Genomic DNA, 13,417 nt, shown 5'->3' with positions numbered 1-13,417 from the left:
ATCTTTTCAGTGCACGATGGAACTTAGGAGGGAACCTTCCTAAACCACGTTACATCTCCCGAACAAGTCCCAACACCTCCAGGCAGAAAATCAAGGGGTTAGACGAGGCCTTGGCAGTGCAGCCTGTCTGAGGTGCTAATACTTGCACACAGCCTTGGCGGGGAGGAAGACAGAGCTGTATTTTATGTTGGGGATGTACAGACTTCACACCCATCGCCAAGTGTCAATCTCTCATTTGTCACCGGGAGGAGATTCAGAACTTCTGCTGCTGCAGAACTGATCTACAGGCACATAAATCAAATGTGAGGAAGTCTGTTGATAGGAACAGCGCTTAATTACTCTGCTGGAAAACAAAATAGTCACTTTTTAAAAAAGGGTTTTGTATTTCTTGATATCAAAGATGTTAGAGTTCCTGCATGTGTGTGTGTGTCTGTGTGTGCGTCTGTTTAGAGGAATGCTGCAGGGGATGGAGGGCAGGCTGGGGCAGAGCTGTGAACAGGTGCATGATGGGGGTAGTCCAGGGAGGAGCCCCTGTGGCTCAGTGAGAGATTGGCAGGGTGTGTGTGGTTGGATGGTGGGTGGTGGTTAGGGGGTCTTTACCTCCAACAACTTGAACTCCACTTCTTCAAACAGAGCCTTCCGCCTCTTATATTACCTTTCATCGTTTTACTGGTAATATAAAGCAGATTTTATGTTTTTTAAGATCCAAAATTAACATTAACACTTTCTAAACTTATGAAATATTCAGTCATTATATCGATATCGTAAACTAATGGGTTCCATCAGATTTAATGTTGACAATAACGCGATTAATCCACAAACCTCAACGCGTTTTTTCCCCCGCAAACTAAATTACTAAATTTGGCCACAACTTCCTCCCGTAATTCCAGCGCGCGTATTTACCGCTCGGGGTCAAAGGTGAAAGGCAAGGCTAACGAAGCTAACGCGAAGAGTGAGGAGACATCCACTGGTGTACTTAACGAAAATTTTCGTTTTAGATTAAAGTGTGGATGAAACGAAAGTTGTGTGTACACGGTGCAGCGATGAACTGTTTTTTCCACCGAAGCACAACGAGTCTGAAGTACGACCTCCGAGCAAAGCAAGTCTTTGTCGATGTTAGCAAAGATGCTAGCACCGAGTCTGGACGTAGCCGCGCTCCGTCAAACTTCACTGGGAGAGTTCAGCCAGGACCACAACAACTAAGCTAACTGGATACGGAGACAACAGATCGCATCAGGTGAGCCATCCTACAAGACATCATCTAGGGGAACTGTTATAAAAATTCACGAATCATGTAGCAGAGAAAATACAACAAAAGCAGAGCAGTTGTTATAGATTTCTTACTCCAACACCTTACATATATTTGTTTTATATTCCCACAAAATACAGGTAAATACTTGTGTTAAAGCCTTAATTAACTATTTACTTACAGTAGGAGCCAGATGAGAGAATGAAAAATATACCTGAATGTAGTGAAATGTAGTGAAACTGAATGTGAACAGTCTCAAACATCTGCTTATATACAGACAGGATACAAAAACAATAGGAATAACTTAAAAATATGATTTGACTAAAGGCAGATTCTGTGATAACATGAAAAATTCTTTCCTGAAAAGTTTTCTTTTTTCAGTCATCCTTTCACCACTAGTTTATCTTGTCTCCATGAACTCAAACAGAGCTTTAAGTAACATTTTTAAAATGTAAAAACAATATCTTCTTAAATATATGTGCTATTCAAAAAGGATTCTGACAGTTCTGTTGTGTATCTTATATTTTTGTGATTTTCTTATCAATATCTGTCTATTTTACACACACACATGCACATACACGCACATACACACCCTTCCTGCCTCCTCCCTCTAATCCAGCCCCCTCTGAGCTCAGGGTCCTGGGGAAAGGTTCATCCAGAGGGCGGAATCAGCCTCCATGGCAAACTAAGAGCTGAGGGGCTGGTGGGGCATTCAGTGAGGTGGGGTGGGTGGTGGGCTGTGTTTGATTTTGTATGTGTGTATTATGAGGGGAATGGTTGGGAAGGGGCTGTGAGAGTGAGAGAGAGCATCATTCATAATGGTGGTTAGTGTGTGCGTGTGTTGGAGGTTCACTGGTTCTGAGGTTCCTCACCCACATTTGTCTGGGTTCACTGCTCCATGTGTCTGCTCTCGGGTCACAGACAAGCTACTAGTCAGCTCCTGGTTGTGGCAGCTGACTGAAGCCACATATCCTAAAAAGAATGAAGAAGTTTGGCTGTCTGGAGTAAAACTGAAAGACAGTTTTTGGGGAGAGGGGTCAGACAAAAAGACAACAAGCCCTCACACTGAACAGAATAAATGCAATCATGACTATTAATGCTATTAATTATTGGCTTGTATGATCTATGATCTTACTTACAGAGGATTGCGTTTGTCTCAGATTTGTATCAGAGATGATTTTTCAGTGATTGAAGTGACATTAAAGGACAGTTCACAGACTTGAGCAGCAGTTTCCTAACCACATTGCATCTACAAATTATGTTAACTGACCCAGAACCCAGAAGGTTAAGGCAAAAGTATTTTTTCTGAAAAGGTTAAAGCAACATAGTATTTTCTTGCACTGGAAACTGTTGCTGTTATGCAGCTGAATCAAAAATCTTTGATATAAAACCTCCTTGACCACAATTAACTGCAGTATTAGTTAAGTTTCATGTCTCTGCGAGTTGATTTTTCATACAATAATGAGATGAACTGGAGTCAATCACCACCTGAAAGGCAGCAAATCAACTTCAAACCGTCCCCACCTGGAAGCTGCACGGTACAATCACAGTTGGCAGTTCCACTGCAGCAATTACAGGCTTGGTGCCTTGCTCAAGGGCACCAACATGCTGGAAATGAGAGAGAACTGGTGTGAGTGTGTGTAAATTCAACTCCGAGAGCGGCAAAGAGTTACACAGAGAGAGGGAACAGGAAGGGGAGTGGCTGCTGCAGCAGTAGGTGGGTGTGTAGACGTGAGGGTGTGTGTGTCTGTGTGTGTGTGTATTGTTTACAGTTTACACAGCAGCACACTGGCAGAGCATCAAAACCATGTTGCTTCTTGTTATGATGTAAACACAACCCCCAACCCTGAGGCACGGCCAGGACAAACAGCAGAACCCCGGGAGGCTGTCTGTCATCCATGATACCCCGACAGTCCAAACCTTCAGGCAAAGCTATTTTAGCCAAAGGGAGACAATGAGAGACTTCTTGAATCATGATAAATAACTTAAAGATGGACATTTAGATAACAATCTCACCCAGACTGTCATTAGTCAGTTTATTCAAGTACTTTTCACTCCAGTTCTCACCCACTACAAACAAGCCAGACTGAGATGTGTGTAGTTGAAAAGTTTAGGGTAGTGGATCCTGAGTAAATCTCACCTTTTGCGTGGTAATTGTTTTTATGTCTTCTTCGTGAGCCAAGCTGCAGAAGGTCACTGCGACCCCCTGTGTCAGTAGAGCTATGAATACGTCAGCTCTGAAGAATGCAGCGGACAACGGGTGTTTGTCCCAATTAGACACGCAGAACATCCATGTAATTTTTGGTTTATTTTTGGTAAAATGTCAAGATGCTCAAATTTTACAACCCAGCACGGCAACAAATTCTCTTTTATTGTAGAATGTGAAGAGAAAAGCCCAGAAAAATGTTTAAGTTATACATTATTACCTTAAAATGTAAGTCAGACCCTATAGGAAATATGGTACAGAGAGACATAAAAAACATAAAGCTCGTGACAGAATGCTTTGTGCTGAACATAGCAAACTGCAACAACATATTTCTCTGTCCTCTCTGTCTTTATGAAGTCCTCTGACACGGTTGTTCCTATTTGACAACACTTAATAATTAGCTGACACAATGGTTGGGAGGTAACAGGTTCACATTATCAGATACAAAATCAGTTATTTGTATAAACGTTAAAGTCGTTAAATTCCTGTCAAACGTGATACTGTTCACATTCCTGACGATTGCTTCTTCTCCCACTCCTGATAAGTTTGAACTTTAGTTCAGCAGTAATCTGCAGCAGTGCTCTGTCCCAGCAGTTATCACAGGTTACAGCTTTTGGAGCCTTGGTGAATTTGTAGGCCACCTGATTGAAACCCACAGAAAGGGAAAGAGGGATATGGTCTGCGGGTTATGTCTGTTGTGTGTGTGTGTGTGTGTGTGAACTGAAGTGGGGGAAGAGCTGGAAAGCCCCCAGTGCAGGTGCAATCCAGGGCCATCCGCGACGCTCCGTCAGCTTTGCGCCGGGCCAGTGAGGGGTTCAGACGGGGGGGTGGGTGGAGGGTGAGATCTTCTCACCCCGCTGGCCTTCTCCTGCGAAGCGGAGCTGGTAATTTGGACAGAAAACTGGATTTGTGCCCGGCGGCCCAGCAGAGCCTGGGCAGCTGAGGCAGTGAAGCAGTCCACGGTCAGGGCTCACAGCGGGGGACAGGGGCTGAACTCAGGATGACCAATATGTTTTCACTCGTTCTTTCATTCTGCTTTTCTTCAGATTGCTCTTCCCCCTCTACCCCTCCTGTTCTCTCACTGTACAGATCCACTTTTCTGTGATCAGCTTAGTCTGCCTCGACTCCTCCAGATGGTTCATTGACTCCATTGTTATTAGTGCATACCAACGGAAATACAGTTTATCTCTGAATTGGGTTATTCATCTACATTAATCCTAATACATAAGGAAAAAAAATAAATTTTGCTCTGTGTAATAATGCTACAAGCAGTGTATAATGTGTATGGAGGCTATAAAACAATCTTTATTATTTATGTTTTTGGCTCATTTAGTTTGGTTTTATTTGTTTACTTAATATTTAAATACTTAATATACAGAATAACTTACTTATGCAGACAACCTGCTGTTTTTTGTATGTCACTCTTTACTGCTATAAACACAAAACTGACGTGTTATCACTTAGAAAGTTGTATAAAGTATGGCAAACTTGTTAGCAAAAGGTTTCTTGTTTACATATCCTGCAGACATTGTAGTTTATTTATTCAGAGTCATGTTTCTTCCCACTTGCTGAATATCAGTTCACTATTCATTAAACTTTTAGCTCCATTTTTGGTCTTCACCAACTCCTGAGAAAAATATCCAGCTCTCTAGCAGCTAGTTCCACCATGTTTACCAGTTGCTAGGCTAGTAGTGTACACAAGGTTCATCAATTTTTTTCCCCCGACAGCAGCTTCGTGATGTTGCTGGAAATGAGGCTGATGACAGTCTATATGTCAGCTATTTGATTCATTGTTAATATAAAAAAATAATTGTAGCTTTAAGCCCCAAACAGCATTTTTATTCAAGTATGCAAATATAAAAAGTGTGACTTGAATATCTTTGTTCTCCAGGCTGCTGTAAGCTGTGGTCTGCCAATATTGTTGAAATCAGCAAATCACATATTATGTAATCCCCCTTTAAAACACTGCTCTTTTTTGTGCCTCTATTTTTGCACTCAAACAGAAAAGCAGTCTTGTAGGTTCACCTGCCAAGTTTTGTTAGTCAGTGTGAGGTCTACATCTGCCAAGGCAGGCACAGCAAAGTAATAGAAGGTAATAAAGTACCCCGTAATAGAGCATCACAGAGGAGGTAATTACAGTGAGGGGTGTCTTTTAAAGGGCTGTTTGTAATGATTCATGGTTGCACAAATGCAATTTTCCTGTCACTCCCCTCTCATCACTCATTGCTGTTCGCCCTGGATCTGCAGGGAGCCTTCTACTCACCCCTGCAAGGAGCATCTCTACTCTGCTAACCATACACATTAAACAAGCAGAAAAAATTTCCATTAATTCAGCTAATGTTCATGCTAATAGCTTCTCTACGCAGTTCCTGGTAGCACTGTAGCTTCCAGGGCAAACTGTTTCATCTCTTTCATCCCCACACACAAAAACAGCTCCTGTTGTGAATATTATTATTTGCTGCCGACAATCAACAAGCAGGATGATTCAAATGTATGATCTGACCCATTTATTTCCAGGCAGTGTGCATGTGTGAGCATGCAGACGAGGGTGAGCCACAATGCAGAGACAGCTAACCTTTTTTTATTCACAACCAGCCAGATTGAGGCGATAACACTCCAGGATTAGCAGACAATAGCCGTCATGGGATACCTCAGATGATGATGATTTTAATATTAAATTTTCAAGTTCAGGTTTGTTTGTTTGTTTGTTGCAAGCACATAATCTGTAAGCAAAAATACCAATAACAGGGAGAAGAGGGAAAAAAACGTTATTGTGCATTTACTTACTAAGAGGAGACTTTTTTTCCTGTCATGGAAAGAAAAACAGAATCTTTACACCAATGCTGTATAATACTTAAATAAATGGCTACTAACATGATAAAACAAAAACACAATCGCAAGAGAATAAGTTAAGAACAACTTTAATACAAACTTTCAATTAAAAAAGGAGTAAGCAAGCGAGCGATAACACAGTTGCAAAAAAATAAGAACGATGACTCTACAAAATGTTACTTGCAAAACTAAGCAAAAACAAAACTTTACACAGTTGTTTTTATTCAAAACAATGGTCACAGGAGAGTCCCATTCTTATACATATCTGAGAGTTCATTTTCTAGCTTTCAACTGTATTTCTTGGCCTTCTTCAGGGAATGGAGGTTGCATTATGTGACCTAAAACAAAACTTCATGTGATAACAAATAGTCACATATGGTTCCGCCTGTGTGCACTGTATTCATGGTCATGGAATACGATTGAAAACTCCAGAAATATTCTAGTAAGTGTACCTTGAGTTAAGAATATTTATCAAGGTGATGCACAAGATGGATGAATCAGCTCGGCTTAATCGGGATATTCCACAGTCTTGGTTTGCTGATCAAAGAAAATGAATTCAGAGCTACAGCAAAACCTACAGTGTGTCTAATTTTTCTTTGATAAATTCCACAAAAGTTCAACATTTGACTTTTTCATGTGGTTTTTATGTGATGCACTTAAATTGGAGAGGTCATCATCTCTGATCCTTGTGTCTTGACAACTCTATAGGCCCATTTGTCACCACAAGAAAAGCTTCTCCGCAGCCCGTGGAACCCCCCTCTTCTTCTTTAATAACCTGGGTTCGCATGAGACGTCATTCATGTTCAGAAAAGTGCTCGGGCGGGCTGGAAGAGACTCACGGCGGAGCATGCAGCAGCACACCGACACCGTCTCTTCCCTCCGCATCCCGGCCCCAACCAAGACCCAGACATCAAAGGCAGGTGGAGTGAAACCATGAAATTACAGGTAAGGTGTCAATTACCCTTTGAAACCAAGCACTCTCCAAATCCAGGCAAGACCCAGCCGGTCCCTGGAATTAGAACAAATAAAGAGGAACTGAAGGGAGAATGGCTGGGGGGGGGGGGGCAGAGAGGTGTGGGAGGAGGAGGTTTTACGGGCTGTGTTGACAATATGGCATCAGTATAAAAGGTCCTAATTCAGCTTTAAATTACCCCCCTGTACTCCTTCTCCTCACACAACTGTACAACCACCACCTGTATGGGTGTGTGAGAATGTCTTATCTGGGAAAAAGGTGGGGAAAGGACTGGTTGCAGGTAAAATCTGCATCTACATTATTGTTTTTACTCACACCTACTTTCTCCTGCAAAGTTTTTTTTTTTTTTTTGCTAGAAAAGCAATACTTTTCTACCCAATTACATCCTTTTTCTCACTCACCCACATTTTTCTTCAACATCCAAGGCAAATTTCAGCATGTAATGGAGGGTAAAACCAACTAAACACCTTCTAATTTACAGCAACACAGGTTTTATGAGAGGCATAAAAATCTTTACAGTGTATATTACACGTATCATCAAATTGATTGTTAGTCATTCAAGTTTACAGTCTTTTAAAAGAGGATGGTATGAAAATAACTCAGATTTTTTTGTTGTATTTGTTTTTGTAGCAGGAATATTATCCCCAAAATCAGCACCAGCCCTTAAATGCAAACACAACTATCTCATATTTCTCTTTGCTTCCAGCTGAACAATATACTACTTATTATTTTCTCATAAAGAAAACTGTCACTGTGGGAATTAATTGAATTAATTATTGGTCTCTCTTGCCCTCTCCCTCTTTCTCTTTCTCTCTGTGTGCCATGAAGCCAGTTGACAGCTCATGTGGGAAAAAAATCCAACCACAGCTTTGGGTTACACAACACACACACACCCACTGAGCCACAGACATCGCTAGCCTGGTCCAGCTCAGACGCTGCAGAACACCCACAACGCTTCCCCGCCCCTGGCCTGCCTTCCTCTGCCAGGTGGCCCGCACCGAGCCCGAGCTCTGAGGTAGATGGAGGAAGGTAAAAGATGACCTGAGAGGAGGGAAACTCTGCTTTACAAAGAATCTATTTATATGAATGTGAATCTGAGAATGTAGAATGTGTCAGAGCTTAAGAGGCCATAAATACGATATGGTTTTATCCCAAAAACCCTGGAGCATGAGACAATACTCACGTCATTCATAGAAAGCAAACCCTGCACATGCTAGTCCTCACACTGAGAATATTCACATAAATGTTATTTTCAGTTGTTTCATGTCATAAGTACTTGTCTTTAAAATTCACAAACCCAGGAAAAAGTTGAGGTTTGCCCAGTTGTCATGGAGTTGTAGATGTTCAAACTTATGTATTTATGACCAGCTCAGGTTCAAACTTTGCAAACAGCAACTCCATCTGCTGATGAAGACTGTGTGATATGATCGAAAGCTCTTTATAAGCACATTCAGATAGCAGCGCATACAAAACATGTTTATGATAACCTAATGCAGGTCTAGTATATTATCTACAGTATGTGTACTGTCGTGAACATTCCAGCATTTTAGCTACGAACAGTTTATATAAAACCGACTGATGCAGTGACACAACTTGCATATTTAAACCATCCTTGTGTTTTTGTTTAGTCTGCTGTCAAACACTACATCATGTCTGAACTGTATGTGAGGTCCTCTCATTATTATTTTTTCATTCATTGTGTAACTGTCTTGTAATGTGCCAGCACTAATTAATGAAGTCAAATTCCTGGTGTACCACCTGCACTTGGCACGTAGGCGTGATCTCTGACACAGAGCAACAGTAAACAGGTTAAGGTCTAATTCAGACTCTCAATTGACGTTTCTTCCTGTAGTCATAAATGTGAACACATTTTGACAGTTTCCATGGAAACCACAGAGTGTATTATGATGACACGCCTGACAAATAATGAAGCGAGCAGAATGTGTCTTTGCCTGCTGCAGGATTCTGTTACACCAGCTTTTCCATCGCTAAGTTTGTGTTTTAAGTCCTTCCTGAGTTTTTAGTGACTACTCTCTAATTTAAAACTTTGCTAAAACAAGCTGCACTATTAAAAATGTCCCAGCTAGTTGCTAGGAGACAACTGTAGTGTGGCATTTAATCAAAAAGCAATCAGCCAAGAAAACAGAAAATCATTGTAGCATCACATGCTGATGTTTGTTTTGATTATTTGCATTTGTGGATTAATATGTATGTTTCAGAGTTGGTAGTATTTGATTGACTATGTTACCTGACCATTTAAAAAAATAGGTTTCGGTTTTATAGGATATTATAAATTCAAGCACAGAGAAATATGCGTTTACAGAATTAGCTATAGTTTAAGAGGAGAAAGTACAAATGGCTTATTGCACTGTTGAGAAATCAAACGCAGGTATTAAGACTGTGAACTAAGCATGAAATCTCTATACATGTAGTGGGCACTGCTTCTCACTTTACCAACATTACAATTAGTTATTATAAACAGATAGGAAGTTTACACATTTTTCAGTTGTTAAACTACTTACAGTATACTCTAATGAATGTTACAGTATAAATATGCATGTAAACAAACTAACAGAGAGGGTGAGGCAGACTGAGCAGACAGCACATCTGTCAACGGCCTGATGACAATAATAAGTCATCTACATTTTCAGACTCGTAAACAACTTCCCATTATTAATGACTGCTGTGATTCATTGCGGGCTGCGGTCTACAGCTCATCACAGCCAAGTGTTTTTAGGCATGGATTGTACTGAAAAGTTGGTGTGTGGTATAGTTTCCAGCAGCCCAGGCCAAATATCTGTCAATTCATCTTACACTTCCTAATGAACTTTTAGGCTTTGTCTCATTCATCATCAGGTGGTTGTGCCCTGTCTTGGACACTGCTGGTTCGATACTCGGCATGGATCCATATTTTAAGCCAATTGTATCACAGTAAATCCTGGGGTATGTGTGGATTAGGTTTCATTCTTGATCCATTGAACCCCTGAGGAAGGACATCTTTAGAACTTACAAGTGAAGATCAGACAGCTACTTTCACTGAAAAGTAAAGTCAGTCCTGAAGTGTTTCAAATCCACCATATGTAGAATTTTATATAAGGTTATAGAATCTTTCATTCAGATTGAACTCATCTGATGAGATACATTTTTGTTTGTAGAAAATGTTTTTGGGTATGTTTGCTTGATTGACAGGTATCTCAGTATTTTATGCAACAACCATGAGAATGAGATCAAGTGCCACAAATGTTGCTGGCTAAGAAAAATCTAGACAGTCAAGATAATATTCTACAGAGAATCCCAACTTCTCACTCAGTATGTTTTTTGTTTGTTTGTTTGTTAGCATCTGTTCTTCATTTCCCACGTGAAACCGATAGTCAGTGTTTCTTTTATCCACGACTCTAACCCAAAGGAAGCATCTATTTTAACCCAAACCATGATCTTTTCTTAAAGCTAACCAAGTGGTTTTTGTGCCTAAACCTAACCAAATCATAACCATTCCACAGCTTTAACCGCATTCATTATTGTCATCATTACAAAGAACGTCCAGTAAGTTAGCTGCTGGTACGGTCCTTTGGGTTTCATTATTGTTACCATGACAATAGAGGTCCGGTACACCTACTGGTGGTTTGCTCCTATGGGTTGTGTCCAGGGATAGGGACAAGCAGTCCTATATAGTTGTTTGGGTTGGAAGACTTTGTAGCTAACCCTCGATCAAGTGGCTACAAGAGCTTTCAAACAATGTGTTAACTAACCTTCGTCAGAGCCACACACATAATGACAAGTGAGTGATACTTTTTGTCTGAGTGTGCCTCGGGGTGGAAGTGATGCAACGTCGAGCCAGGAGATTCAAAAACAACACAGAGCTGAAATTCAAAGAGGCCGGGTGTTTGTTGAAGCAAGCCGCCCTCCCTCGCTGACAGACAAGGATGCTTCAGTGGGGGAGCCGTGAAAAAGTCTTAAAAGTCTCTCAGTTTGGTGTCACTTCCCTGCCATCACTCACACAAGCACACACTTTGAGATTTACTGCAAAATGGCTATTTTGTTTAGCCAAATGTTTTGGGCGAAGCTGAACAAGCTTGCCTACGTGAGTTGCTGTGTGTGGTGGATTTCCATTTTATGACTCAAACATAAATTATACATAGTGATTACAAAACATCACATTACTCAAGGTTTCACGAGAAAAACTGAGCTGAAAACACATGTTACCACGGATAAACCCAACAACGTTAAGTGTTAGAACAAAAGTGTATGAATATTTTCTCTCTCTGGAGGTCTGTTGTTGTTGCCCAGCTGGGACAAGACAGCTGGCCCCCAGTGCTATGCCATTACATTGGATCCCCTTATTACAGAGAATCCCAGCAGTAATGGAAATAACCTGTCGTCCTGGGCCAGGTAGCTCGACAGGCCCATAAATCAAACCGGTGTTTGGGGAGGCGGGGGGGAGGCGGGGAGGGACGGGGGATGTCACGGGGAGAGAGGGTAGAAGAGAAAAACTAGGGTAAAGAGATGGAGGGAGGAGTTTCCTGTGCTTGTTGACAGGCTCCAACTAGGCTTGAGCAAACAGGCTCTTCAAGGTGTGAGGACCTCAGACAGACAGTTAGGTAGACAGGTAGGTTGACAGACAGGTTAGAAGCAGGGAGACTAACTGAAAAACTTTAGTTCATTTGCAGCTTAAGAAAATGAAAAATGCCCTAACAATAGCAGCAGGATGTGCTGGATCTAGAGGGGATTTTTCTTTTTCTTTTCTTCTTTCTCGTTGCCTGTATGCTCCTTATTTTTTCTGCTGAACTGAGTGGGTAGGGTTTACTTCATCAGGGAGAGGGAAGGGAGGAGTGGGGTGGTCCACAGAAAGTAGGGATTATTACAAGGTGTGTAAGAATCAGTTTAGCATGGAGCATGCTATCAGTCTGTCCACTACCTCAGATGTTCCCAAACCCAAACACAGACACACACACACACACACACACCTATTGTTTAAACCACGTTGAAAGATTTATTTGAGGATAGTGTTTACCCAGCGTTTGACAAATCCATCCTTGGTCTGAGGGTTCGTGTTACCTGAGATTTAAGTGTATATACAGAGTCTTTGTTCTACTAGTGAGGGTACTACTTTACATATTTGATGTCAAAACATTAACTTTTCAGACGAAAGATGACAAATTGGGCAATTACAGGAAGCAAAAGTAAATATGGATAAGCCTGACAGAAAGTGTCAAACAAATTATATGTTCAATTCAGATACTGCATCATTGCATTAACTGGTTTTGCAGGACTAAGAGTCCATGTCTGGCGTCATGCTAACAGCTCCATGTTCACCATCTCAGTTCAAGATGTTAGCATGCTAACATTAGCTAATTACCACTAAAAAAACTACAAAGTACAGCTGTGGCTGATGGGAATGTCATCAGTTCTGCAGGTATTTGGTCATAAACCAGTGTCCTGGACAAATTTTAAATTTAACCTTCTGATGGTGACAGACAACAATTCACCCAAAGGATCACCAATGTTATTATCCTGAGGGAAAGTCTGCTCAAAGTTTGTCTGTTTGTTTGGTCCAGTCAGGACCAGAAAGGTAGACCAGCCAGCCAGCTGACAGTCCTGTCCCTAGAGCACAAGTTAAATGTAGTAGAGGTTAAATGGAGCAGAGAAGAAGTTGAATGTGTGTCCATGAAAGCTTAAAAAATGTATCCCAGGCTAATTTGTTCAGCATACGTGCACCACCTCAGCTCACTAACCTCAGAGCTTTACCACTGGCTGCTAATGTGAGTTTGGTTCCACATAATTAGCATACACACATGTACTCCTCAGTGGTTTGCTTTGACATAATTTGTCAAAGACAGTCTTGTGGCATCATAATAATCAAAAGTTGCCTCAGCTGTGTTCTCAGATTTGTTTTACTTGGTCGGGATTTTGATGATTTGTCTCTGTAAAAGGATTTAATTCCTTGTGGTATTGTTGCTGAACAATCCTGCCACTGTTTCTCCCCCTGAGTTATGACTGATTGGGTGTCTAATTATCATCTTGCAAACTAAAGGGGGTGGATTCCCTATGATCTCTATGGTTTACATTAATTAGCTATTATGATCTTTCATTGCTGTGTAATGGAGTCAGAGTACAAAAGTCAAATGGTTTGAAACCTGTAATGAAAAAATGCAGCATA

At 41.1% G+C, this 13,417-nt stretch overlaps 1 long non-coding RNA gene across 1 annotated transcript; it reads left to right on the top strand.

The window, feature by feature from the left end:
* The first annotated feature begins 911 nt into the window (after positions 1-911).
* On the top strand, positions 912-8,553 carry LOC108889156 (uncharacterized). The gene is made up of 3 exons (XR_001961925.2): positions 912-1,237; positions 6,996-7,232; positions 8,089-8,553. It is a non-coding gene; the product is annotated as an uncharacterized LOC108889156 (long non-coding RNA).
* The last annotated feature ends 4,864 nt before the right edge of the window (positions 8,554-13,417 follow it).

This window comes from Lates calcarifer, linkage group LG19 (assembly GCF_001640805.2).
Source record: "Lates calcarifer isolate ASB-BC8 linkage group LG19, TLL_Latcal_v3, whole genome shotgun sequence".
NCBI lineage: Eukaryota > Metazoa > Chordata > Actinopteri > Centropomidae > Lates > Lates calcarifer.
The sequence above is the reverse complement of the archived record's forward strand: the minus strand, read 5'-3'. Positions and strand labels throughout refer to the sequence as shown.